The 12,296-nt window shown below is 51.0% G+C and overlaps 1 long non-coding RNA gene across 1 annotated transcript; it reads right to left on the reverse strand.

Moving 5' to 3' along the window:
- Nucleotides 1-1,858: 1,858 nt before the first annotated feature.
- LOC135304632 (uncharacterized) lies at nt 1,859-11,862 on the reverse strand. Its single transcript, XR_010365938.1, has 3 exons — nt 11,567-11,862; nt 5,382-5,426; nt 1,859-4,025 (listed from the first exon to the last, which is right to left on the reverse strand). It is a non-coding gene; the product is annotated as an uncharacterized LOC135304632 (long non-coding RNA).
- Between the last annotated feature and the right edge of the window lie 434 nt (nt 11,863-12,296).

A 12,296-nucleotide genomic window follows, 5' to 3' on the forward strand; every position in this document is an offset into this window, starting at 1 on the left:
TTTGTGCTTGCTGGGGCATAAAAGGAGCAGGGTGGCTCAAGAGGGATTCCTTGGGAAAAGCAGCTGTGGCTGTGAAACAAATCAATCTGCCTCTTCAAAGCTCTGCAGCTTTGCCTTTGTGGCTTTCATGTCACCCAGAGCTGGATGATTTCATCTTCTGGATGATTGCTGATGTGGTGGCTCATTGCCCTGAGCTCTGTGCTAACAGAGAAGGTTTCTCCCATCTCAGTTGTGTCATGCTCTGTGTATGCTGATACCCACTTCTGGGCTGTTGGATTTTATAACTGACCCTTTGGAGAAACTTGCATTCCTCATACTATCATTAAAATCAGTTTCCCATGGACTGCAGCACTGTAACTTTCCCTTTCTTTTGCTCTAGCTTTATAAAAACCACCCTGCACTCCAGGCTCCCTCATTCCTTGTCTCCTTTCCATCCATCTCAGGCTCTGGGAATTTGTATCTCCAGGAAAAACTTCCATCTCAGTCCCAGCAGGCTGCTAGCCCAGCTCTGAGTGGGAGTGAAGTTCTGGTGTCATTAAATCCCTGGACATGAGCTGGCCACAAAGCTGGACATTCACAAAGGACCTGTCCTGGTGGAAGGTGGCCCTGCCCATGGCAGGGGTGGCACTGGATGAGCTTTAAGGTCCCTTCCAACCCAAACCATTCCATGAATCTGGGATATTTGAATTTGGATTTCCAGCTACTGAGGAAATCCTTTGTGGTCCAGTGTAGGATCATTGAAGAGCTGGAGTTGGAGGAGACCTTCCAAAGGCCACCTAACCCCCCTGCCATGGCAGGGACACCTCCCACTATCCCAGGGGCACTGCCAGGGATGCAGGGGCAGCCACAGCTTCTCTGGGAATTCTACTGCAGGGCCTGGCCACCCTCAGTGCAAAAACCTTCTTGTAGCTGGCCTAAAGCAGCCCTCCTGCAGGTAAAACCATTCTGCCCTGTCCTGAGGGCCTGCTCAGAGCTGTGCCCCATCCTTCCTGCCCTTCAGGTACAGGAATGTCCCCTGGAGCCTTCCCTTCTCCAGCTGAACACTCCCAATGCTCAGGTTTTCCTCAGGGCACCTTTGTGGCCTCCTTCCATTGATCCTGAACCTTTTCTCTGAAGTTACAGGAGTATCTGCAGTGCTCTGGGGTCCCTCAGTGCCTGCCCAGAAATTCCCCCCACAGGGTTGGGGTGTGGTGAGACTCGGGTGGTTTTTTAGTTCTATTTTCTACCACAGCCAATTTGATGAGGTTCCAAGAGAAGGAGCTGAACTCATTTATTCCTTTTGGCAACTTGTACAAAAGTTTTCAGCTGGTGGCACCGAGGACAAGGGCTGCTGTTCCCCTGTGGGGCTGCCCCAGCTCTCAGCAAACCCTGAGCTGAGTGCAGCTCAAACCATCCAGTATCCTCCAGCAAGGGCTGCAGTGCTCCCAGCTCTGCATTCTTCAAGCATGTTCCAATCTCCTCGCATTCCTCAAGCTGTGATTTTATTACCCCTGGATGTGATTTCCAGAGAGTGGTTTTGATTGTGCCCCTGAGGGAGGCGCTGGGTGTGTGCAGATCAGCCCTGCCTGCCCGGGGCTGCTTTCCTGCCTGCTCTGCCTTTAAATGATGGCACAACAGATATTAATCCAATCAACAGATATTAATCCTATCAACACCACATTTGCATTGTTTTCATGCAACTTTTTGTCCTTTTTTTTTTCTCCACGACTGATTTTGAAGATCTTTGGCAGCACTGACAGCACCAGGATGTGGATGGGAGATGAGGGGGAGTGGATTCCTTCTGTCAGGGTCCTCCGTCTTTCAGATTACCCAAATAATTGATCAGGGTACTTAAAAGAAAACCCAAACATTTTCCAGCTTCTGGGCATGGATAGTCACTGCTTATTTATTCATTTATTTATTCTGTAATAAAATAGTACTGTTCTCACAGACTAGGCTGTATGATCCATAAATACCCTTGTAAAATAGATTTGTAGCATGTAACAGAATCCTTTAGAATATTCTGTGGAAATTCTTTTTTTGTTGTTGTTGTTGATAGCACTTTCAGAACATTTACATCCTTCATCCTGACATTTTGAAATAGAACATTTTTTTTCCTACAGAGGTAAGTTTACAGCATCATCACAGTATTATAGCTTGTTTAAAAATACATACAGCAGTACTGGTAATTGCAAGCAAGCTGTAGATTTGAGCAGGGGGCTGGTGGCAACTTCACATGGTTTCTACTTTATAAAACAATGACATTTATTAATATTACATCCATCACTTGGTTAGAAAAGATTACTTAGATGTGCTACTCACAAGAAATCTGTCATTTCTCTGTGACATCACAGGACAGGCTATGGAAATAGAAACACTCCGTGGTATGGGTGGTTTAAAAAGGATTTGATGCCTAATTAAAAAAGGGGTTTAGGCTCTCTCTTCCCTTAGGATTTTGAGTTCCATTTACACTGGATGTCCTTAATCCACTTGTGGGAATGCCAGGAGCAGCTCTCAGCCCAACCCTGACGTGGAGGAAGCACTGAAATGTCACAGTGGGCCCAGGAGCAGCTCCTGAGGAGCAGCCTGGCAGCACCAGCTGGGACCCACTGCCTCCACCACCCACTGCCCCAGAGCAGCACAGCTCCCTGGGCTGGGGCAGCCAAGCTGCTTTGGGATATCTGAATCTGGATTTCCAGCTACTGAGCAAATCCTCTGTGCTCCCAGAGGTCCAGTGTAGGATCATTGAGGAGCTGGAGTTGGAGGAGACCTTCCAAAGGCCACCTAACCCCCCTGCCATGGCAGGGACACCTCCCACTGTCCCAGGGTGATCCAGCCTGGCCCTGGGCACTGCCAGGGATCCAGGGGCAGCCACAGCTTCTCTGGGAATTCTACTGCCCACCCTCAGTGCAAAAACCTTCTTGTAGCTGGCCTAAAGCAGCCCTCCTGCAGGTAAAACCATTCTCCAAATACCACTTTGGGGTATTCGGATACCCCAAATCTGCCTCGTCACCTTCCAGGGGGTTTGTGAAAGAGTGAAAGCCACAGATTGGAAATTTCTGGTTCAGCAATACACAGAAAAGTGTGGTTAGGGTTGGAATGGAGCTAAAAACTCATCCCATTCCAGCCCTGCCATGGCTGGGACAGCTCCCACTGTGCCAGGCTGCTCCAGCCTGGCCTTGGACACCTCCAGGGATCCAGGGGCAGCCACAGCTGCTCTGGGAATCTGTGCCAAGGCCCATCCATCCTCGCAGGTACTGTCAGTTTGTCCAGTGAGGATTAAAATGACAGAAAAGATTAAAAATACATCATTGCATTGGTTTTACTCTGCACAAATGAGATTAAATGTATAAATATATATATGTATAATAAAGCTGTAGGAAATCTCCAAACTGCTAACAACTCTTAGAAATGAGATAAAACAAGAATGTATTTGCTTGGAAATTCCAAATTTGCAGTTCTCTCATGATTTTAATTTTCAGGTAATTCAAGAGTACTTCATGGTGGATCCTGGTTTTCCCTCTTTATGAAACAAGTCCAGGTGTGCTTTGGCAACTGCTCTTTTCTTGGTCTCTCTGATACTCCTCTTGTGCTTTCTGCAGTCTTTTCCCTCTGAGTTTCCACTTGTGGAAGCAGTAGGTGATGAGGGATGTGAGCACCAGGGAGAAGATGATGACCAGCACGACGACGAGGGCGATGGTGGACGAGAGGGACCCCTCCAGCTGCTCGCTCTCCGTGTCCCTGGTGGAGTTCACACCAGCAAAGTTCTCGTAATCTGCTGAGGCCAAAAGTGCAGCTCCAGGAGCCTCCCTCAGCTTGGGCCTCATTGGGACTGGGGAGCTGTCAGGACGCTGGAGAAGCAGATGCAGGAGTGCCCTCAGCATGCAGAGCCAGCTCTGGCTGGCATGGGGAGGCTCAGCAGCCTGGGGCACACAGTGTCCAGCACAGGACAGCTTTATCCCAGTGCTGGGGCCAGGAACGTGCTGCCTTCTTCATCAAGGGGCAGGGAGGGCTCAGCCAGCTGCCACTTTGGGATTCCTTGTTTTCTGCAAGAGATAATTGGAGAAAATCCAGTCAGTTTTCCAGTGGTGGCCGAGCTTGTCCTAGGGCTGAGAGCACAACAAGTGCTGCAACAAGTGTAACTTTCTATCACTGAAAGTCTTTTTTCCCTTCCAAAGTACTCCCAGAAGAAAGGGAAATCAAAGGCCTGTTTTGTGCATTACCCACAGTCACAAAATCAGCTGCAAACAGGAGTTCTCACATTAGTGAAGGAGTTTAACTTCCCCTCCTCTATGTATCTGCTCTTGGACTGGGCTGGAATTTGGGGTTTTCATCCTCTGGAGTTTTAGTTGTAGTGGGATTGAGGAGGTTTCCTCACTGATTGCAAATCGGGGATCTGGAGAAAGATCCTGGGTGAAAAACCACCCTGGATCAGTGGAGAGGTGAGCTCCCCTACAGGCACTGAGCTGTAAACTGGAATTTAACCCCCCCACCGCTCCACAATTCTGGTGGAATTTCAAAGACTTTTAAGTAATTTGCTTTTGATATGTGCTGTGTGTGACAAATCCTAAAAAATTCACTCATCTGAGCAGTTCTGAAGCCCAAAGCTGCTGTGCCCTCCCCATTCCCTCCCTGATCCAAATCCCATTTTGGAGTTCAGCCTGAGGAACAAGACTGCTCTGCTCTGGATTCCTGCTTCCAGTCGGGACAGGAGGATTTGCCTCGGGGTATTTTCCTCTGAGGAGCTGTAAGTACGTTCAGGGCTATTTATTTCAAACAACAGCTTGCTCCAAACCCCCTCCACCCTCCTCCCAAATGCTTGGAGGCCAAAATTAGGTTTCAGAGATCTTGGAGCATCATTGTTTGGAGATGCTGTGTTTGATAGGATGCAGTTCATCCTCTTTATAGAAATAAAGTTCATCCCACTCAGGCTCACGGAGAACTGAGGGTCTCTTTTCCTAATTAACAGCACATTCTGATTAGTAATAACCACTGTTTATGTAGCTCAGCATTCTGTTGGTGCTAAAAGATGTAAATAACAGTTCCTGCCAGTTTGGAACAATATGTTCACAGAGTCAGAGAGAAATGGGGATTTTCAAGGAAGTTTAGAACTCAGATTTTGCTGAGGAGAGCTGATGGAAAGCTCATTTCACATGAGGGGCCCATCTGTGATAAATGTCTGCAAGGGGCACTGCTGGCACGCCATGCATCAGGAGGGGTGACACTGAACACTGCAGTGCTCTTGGCCGTGTGTTCAACATCTCTCTCAAGCAGCCTGGAGAAAGGAACTGCAATAAAAGCACTTGAGGAGCTGGGAAATGCCCCTCTGATTTATGGAGCAGCCCAGGGAAGGGCAGAGGGGGATGTCTCAGCCCCGTGAAATCTGATCTTGTCCAACTTGCCTTGGCCTGGATCTCATCTCATCTGTGCCCACAGCTCTCGGGTTCCTGGGGAGGAGAGAACAAAAGCAAAGTCAGGCTGCAGCCGGCTCTGTGCTGCCCCAGGAGGGGCAGGGTGATGTTTGTCACTGCCCCACTGCAGGGGGAAAATCCAAACCAAAGCAGGAAAGATTTTCAGTTTCAGACCTGCAAAGCTCTGCTTGGGCTGCAGCTGCATTTTGGGGAAGGAAATGGAGTTTCTGGGCAAATCCCTTTGGAACAGCCCTGAGGGCTCTGCTGGTGCCCGTGCTGGGACCTCCAGAGGGACAGTGACCAAACCTGAGGGTCACAGCAGTGCCACCTCTGCTCCTGAGGGTCACAGCAGTGCCACCTCTGCTCCTGAGGGTCACAGCAGTGCCACCTCTGCTGCCATGGGTGACACAGCAGTGCCACCTCTGCTCCTGTGAGTGACAGCACCTCTGCTCAAATGAGTGACACAGCAGTGCCATCTCTGCTCCTGAGGGCCAGGAATGCTCCTTGCTGCTGCTCAGGGATGGACTGGGGAACCAGACTGGAGAGCAAAGGGTGGGAGTCACCCCAAAAAGTGGCAGCCATGGCTGCAGCCTTGCCTGGTGCGGGCACAGGCAGGAGCAGAGCGAGGGAGCTCCAGGGAGAAGCTCCTTGCTGGGAGCTGTGGTGGCTGTGGATGGGAGGGCTGGTGGCACAAGGGGGGCAGAGCTGCTGCTGGCACAGCCCAGCCTGGCAGGGAAGCAGGCAGGGCCAGCAGAGGTGCTGTGCCCCTCTCCAGAGCAGGCCGTGGGATGATCAGCTCCCATCCCATCCTCTGGAATCTCACTGGTGCATCCTCAGGAGGCACTTCCCATTAAAATGCCCCAAACCTCTTCCTCTTCAGGCCTTAGCTGAATTCCAGCAGCAGAGAATAAATAAAGCTGAGATTGTTTCCTTGGGTTGGAGTGAGTCATAAGCCTTCCGTGGCTTTGGCCTGAGCACTGCAAACATTGCAATCAGGAGCTCAGGGCTGGGCACATTTAATTCCCATTAAAATATATTAGAAAGATTCAAGTATTGACAACAATAATGTGATTTTTTAAATCTGGAAATTTGTTAGAATAAACTCCTTGTGCAAGCACATTAGAATATCTGGAAGTCGAATTCCTTTTTAAAGCTTTTAACAAAATAATAATATTTTATTCTGGGACTTACACAAGCTCAGGCTCTTGGGTGTAGCACGTCCCTGCCTTGGGATGGACCTTCCTACCCTGGCTCATGTTCCCTTGTCTTTTTTAGCAAGTTACAAAGTAAAGTACAACTCAGTACAAGATGGGGAGGACAAAATCTGCTCCTTGATTTGTAATATCCTTAGGACAGGCATTGTCTTCCCTTTGTTCTCCAAGTCTGACCTTTGAGAACCTCAGAGAGAAATAGATTTTTGAGGGTTATTTACCATTTTTGAGGGTGGAAAGTAAGAGAGGGTAGGAAGCGATTTGAAAGGAAATGACAGTAAAAAAAGCCAGTGTCTCAAGATGAATTCAGGTTATTGGCATCTGTCAAATACTGAATTACTGAAAAGAGATAAGAGTGTTCATCAACAGCTTTTTGATTTCCCTGGGAGTCCTCCCTTTCATTAGGGCAAACCCTGCCTCTGTTTGCCAGACTTGGCAAGAGTGATGCTATCAGTGTTGCAGTCAAGACAGAAATGACAATTTGCACTGGATTCCTAAAAATAAATAAATAAAGAATCCAAACACTGTGTGGAAGAGCAGACTTAAGTTTTACTGGATGTGTTTAGGGGCTTTTATATAGCTGGAGAAGTCTGGTTTAGATTTCAGTCAGAGTTCAGTGAACGTCTGGGGTTTTCAGGTTCATGGGAAGGATGAAGGGCAGGAATCCCAGCGAGCTGCTGCAGCTCCAAAGGGAAGCTGGTGGCACATCCCTGACCCTGGGGACAGCTCACACTTCCTGAGGGGCTGAGCAGGACATCAAACCAAGCCCGGGGAAAGGAGCAGCCCTGCTCTCCAAGGAACACAACAGCAGCTTCCAAAGGAAAGGTGACTGCCCTGAAACCACAAACCCTCCTTGGGAGTGATGGAAAAAATCTCTCTGACAGCAGGAGAGCCTTGGATTCTGTCTTTGTGTCTCATCTCCTCATCCTCCACTCACCGTGCTCTTCCCACTGTTGAATTACTCCCTTCATTTATGTAACCCTAAATATATATTGATTTTTTTAACATAGTTTCAGGCTTGCTTCCTTCCCTTTTGCCTTCAGCTTTTTCTTCAGCTTTGTAAATCTCCCCGCAGCCTTTCAAATTGCCTCTTCCATTTTAATTGCATTAGGGAAGAATGCAGCTCCTCTCTCTCCATTTGCATCTTTTTGATGTGAAAGCGTTGGGATGAAAGGTGTCCCTCACGCTTAAACCCGGTGTGGACAGGGCTCCTTCTCCTCCTGCCCTGAGCTGGGGAGCAGAGGAGACATCAACTCCAACACTTGTGCTCAGATAAAAGGGAGTGGGAGCAGTGGGAGGGGGACGAGGAGGAGGAAGGGATGGGAGAAGGCAGAAAATGCCTGGAAAAACACAGTGAGATGTTTTAGCTTGCTGCATCTTCTATAAACTCATAGGAACAGAAGGCCAGGCTTTGAGAGTATTTAAAATAGGCCTATAAATATATATGTATTTAATTTTGGATGCTTAAATTCTTTTGGAAATCTGCAGGTTTCAAGTCTCCGAAGTGCTGCTGAGTTTGATTCCTGGGGGTTCTGTGTCCTTTGGGGTGTGTGCTGCTCCCCTGCACTCTGTCTGTAGTGTCCCAGGTTTGTGGGTGTCCAACACCACGGATTTCCCTGCAAAGTCCTCACATTAAACCTCTTTGTGCCTCTTTCTTCTGTATCGTTAACCTCCAAAGAGGAAACGTGATCTGTGCTCGATTTTTCCACCCCTAGGAATGACATTTGCATAATCCCCTTGTGCTTACCCCCAGTGCCAGAACCGGCACCTCGGAGAAAGGCTGGAGCAGGCCAATTAATCTTTTAATTAGGTGTACAAAACTCCAGCCCTGCTTTTATCCCAGTGAACAAGAAATCTCTGCTCTTCATTGCTGTTCAGCCTTTGTTATTCCTGAAGATGAGGAAAAGGCTGGGAGTTTTGGGATCTCTCATTCCAGGGGAAAGATGTGTTCCTATAAAAGGATCAAGATCTGGTGGGATCCTGATTCTCCCTGGGCTTGGAGAACTCTGTGTACAAGAAAACCTGGTAATTTTAGAGCAGAACCTGATCCCATCTTCCCTCTGCTTGGAGGATCCTGAGCAAAATAAGCCTGTGGAGATTTTTGGGATCCAGGGAACTCCATTTTTGGGAGCTGCTGTGGGCAGGGGCTCAGCAGGGCCATAAATGCAAGGTGCTGCTTCCCTGGGCCTTTGTTGCACAGAGGACCCACGTGAGGCTAATTCTGGTTTTCATTTTAGTCAGTAATCCTTGGAGTGGAGATTAATTAAAGCCACAGGTGTGCCTGGCTTTAGCTCTCTCTCAAGCTGATCTCCATCCCACTGATTTTAGTGGTGACCTCTGATAGTTTAATGTGTTAATTTAGCCTGAGTGTGATTTGATAAACAGCAGCAGCTTTGAGGGTGTGATCACAGCCTGCTTGTCACTGCCTGGCTTGGCAAATCTCAGCTTTGCTCTGTGCCAACTCCAAATCCCTCGGGAATGGCTCCTACTCCAGGAGCAACCTGCACCTCAGCCATGCACAGGCTGAACCCTTGAGGGACTCCCTCCCCAAAGCAGCCATGGAAGGCACCTGGACAGACATTTTAACCTTCTTGTGCAGGAAATGAGAGGAAATTTATTATCCTGAGCATTGGAGTGCTCGGATGCCACCTTTAGGGTGGCTTTAAATCTCCAAGAAATGCTCCCAGAGGTGTGAGGACTGAGCCAGCACAAACATGTGAGGAGAAAACATCAGGGTTTATTATTTTCACAGGAGGAGTAATAATAACCATCATCATCATCATAATTTCTTTTCTCTAAGAAAGGGTCTGTTTTTCTCCCCCTTTTAAGTCTGGAGAGCAGTGCTGTATCCAGGAGTTCCCTTCCAAAGAGGCTTCCCTGCCTTCCAAAAGCTCTGTAGCTGTTTTTCTCCAAGCAGCACCACTGTTCCTGCCTTTGGAAGTTGGGTTTTCCTGCTCAGCCCTTCCTGCCACAGGAGGAATCACCAGCCCAAGAGCACACCTGCAGAATGGGGATTCTCTGTCCCTTTGAAATGAGATTTTGTGCTTCACTCGCTGCTGATGTGGTTCAGACTCATTTTTTATGCTGCTCTTCCTCTCCAAAATCAGGGCCAGCTCCATCCTGTGATGCAGAGGCAGCCTGGAAATTTCCCCTTGGTCCATAATTCAGAAGTTATTCTGTGCAAACACAAGCCCTGGGGTGAGCAGTCCCCAAAGCTGCACTGAGCTTAAATTGCTCAGTGGTTTGGGGTTTTTTCCCCCATTTGCTGTTTTTAGGCTCAGTTTGCCCCAAAGTTCCAGGATTTTGGAGCCAGGACAAATAGTGCAGGTAGAGGTGGATGATTAATTGTTGAGTCAGAAGGGAAATGGAAATTGAAAACTGTTTAGAGCTGAACTCAAATGAAAACCCCAAACCTAAGAACCCCCATAAAATCCAGCCAGGGCCAACCAATGGCTTTTCTGTTCAATTCTCATTTTGTGTGCAGGTGAAGGAGGGATTTAATTCTGGCCTAATTGTGAAGGGATGAACAAATCAGATCTGGCTTTGTGTCCCCCTCCCTATTTAATCTCTCCTTTCCCATTGTCTCCTGCCCTGCCAGGAGCAAGGAAAGCCATTTCAGCTGGGACACTGCAGCCTTTCTCTTGGATCTGAAATCTGACTGAAACTCCCGCAGGGATAGATTTCTTTTAAAAAATATTGCAAAAGAGCAAGAGATTGTTTGAACATTCCAGTTTTCATCCATCTCCTTTCAAAAGAAAACTCTCCTGCTCTTGAAGAACAGGCCCAGTCTAGGGCTGCAATAAATTCACTACTCAGAGAATTTCACCTTTAAATTGTGCAGGAAAAGAAGAAGTTAAAGGGTGGGAGGGAGCAGGGGCTGGGAGGGGGAGTGATGAGTGTCAGTTTAGAGGCAGCTACTTTTTCTGTGCATTTCTGGGATGAAATCACATCACTGTTCCCACAGCACAGACTGGGAACAGTTTCTGTGGGATTTGGGAGCTGCAGGTGAGCAGGATGACCCTTCCCTGCCGAGGCTGGAGGAAGAGGAGGGAGTGAGGACTGGGGCATGCCAGCGCTGCCCTTCCTCGGAGCTCCCAACCCCATTCCAGACGGGAAAGGCGCTGTGGGCTCGGGGAGTGGTGGGAGCTGGCCACGGCAGCACCCAGGGGCTGGGGGCACCCAGGGGCACCGCTCGGGGTGCAGGAGGGACGGGTGGCCAGGCTCAGGGGTGCCTGGAGCCGGCATGGGGAGCAGGGCGGCTGTGCCCAGCGGTGCCCGGTGCAGCTCTGGCAGCCGGGCAGGAGCGGCCCCAGCCCGGAGGGGCACAGCTGGCACAGCTGGCACAGCTGGGGCCGGAGCAGACCAGCGGCACGGGCAGGGCAGCCCTGCAGCCTGCCAGGGACCGTGCCAGTCGCTGGGACCGTGCCGAGCCACTCTGGCCCCTGGCTGCCCTGGTGCCGTGCCAGCCTGCACACCCGTGCCGTGCCGTGCCAGCCTGCACACCGGTCCCACGCTGCCTGGCGCGGTGCCGTGCCAGCCTCACAGCCCGGGTATCACCGTGCCAGCCTTGCACGCAGGTATCTCAGTGCCGTGCCGTGCCAGCCTGCCCCGGTACCGTGCCGTGCCATTCAGCCCGCAGGTCGGTCCCACGCTGCCCGGTGCCGTGCCGTGCCAACCCAGTGCCAGCCTTGCACACGGGATGGCGGTGCCGTGCCAGCCGTGCCCCGGTGCCAGCCGTGCCGTGCCGTGCCCCGCGGGGCCGGGATGCAGCGGAGCATCCCCGGGCTGTGCCGCAGGCGATCGCCGCTGCTCCCGGGAACCGGCTCCGGAGGCGCATCCCGGGGCAGGGCACGGGGCTGCGGCTGCTCCGGGATCGCCCCGCGGCCCCTTCCCTCCGTCCCTCCTTCCCTCCTTCCCTCCCTCCAGCGCCCGCGGCTCCGCACAAAGGAGCCGCCGCTCACTCACCGGCTCCGGCCGCGTCCTCCGGCTCCGGGCAGGGCAGGATGCCGGGCAGGACCCGGGCAGGTTCCCGGCAGGATCCCGGGCAGGATCCCGGGCAGGATCCGGCAGGATCCCGGCCCCGCGGCGGCCCCGAGCCGGCGCTGCCGCAGCTGCAGCGAGGGTGGGAGCGCCGCGCTCGCCCTCGGCAGCACCATCTGAGCCCAGCCGAATTTGTCAACTTTATTTAGGGGGAAGAATGGATCACATGGGAGCCTCACCGAGCTGGGAGGAGCGTGCGGTGCGGAATCAGGTCACCGACAGAGAGCCGAGCGAGGCACGGCCACCGGCAGAGAGAGCCGGAGACAAAGGCAGCGAGCGGACGGGAATTCGGCTGCTCTCTCCCTTCTCTGCCCATTAACCAGGGTGATTTCCCGCTCCTTTCATCAGGTGCGGTTTCCTCATCAACTAGGAAGTAGAGAGCAATATGAAAGGAATGTTTTCAGCTCCCGAGCGCTTTTCAGCACATCCATCCTGCCGAGCATTTCTCAGCCTTTTCCTTTCCCCTTTCTGGCTCTGTCCTGCTGTGCTGCATTGATCCAGCCCCAGAGAAATGGATGCTGGACCCATTCCCAAGCACCACATCCAACAGCCCAGGGGGAATAGCCACCTCTGTCTCAAATCTTTAATTTGCATCTCCTGCTCAGACAAAGGCCGGAGCTGCTGCTGATCCCTGCTGCCCCCCGGGCCGAGGAAT

This window comes from Passer domesticus, chromosome 7 (assembly GCF_036417665.1).
Source record: "Passer domesticus isolate bPasDom1 chromosome 7, bPasDom1.hap1, whole genome shotgun sequence".
Classification (NCBI taxonomy): Eukaryota; Metazoa; Chordata; class Aves; order Passeriformes; family Passeridae; genus Passer; species Passer domesticus.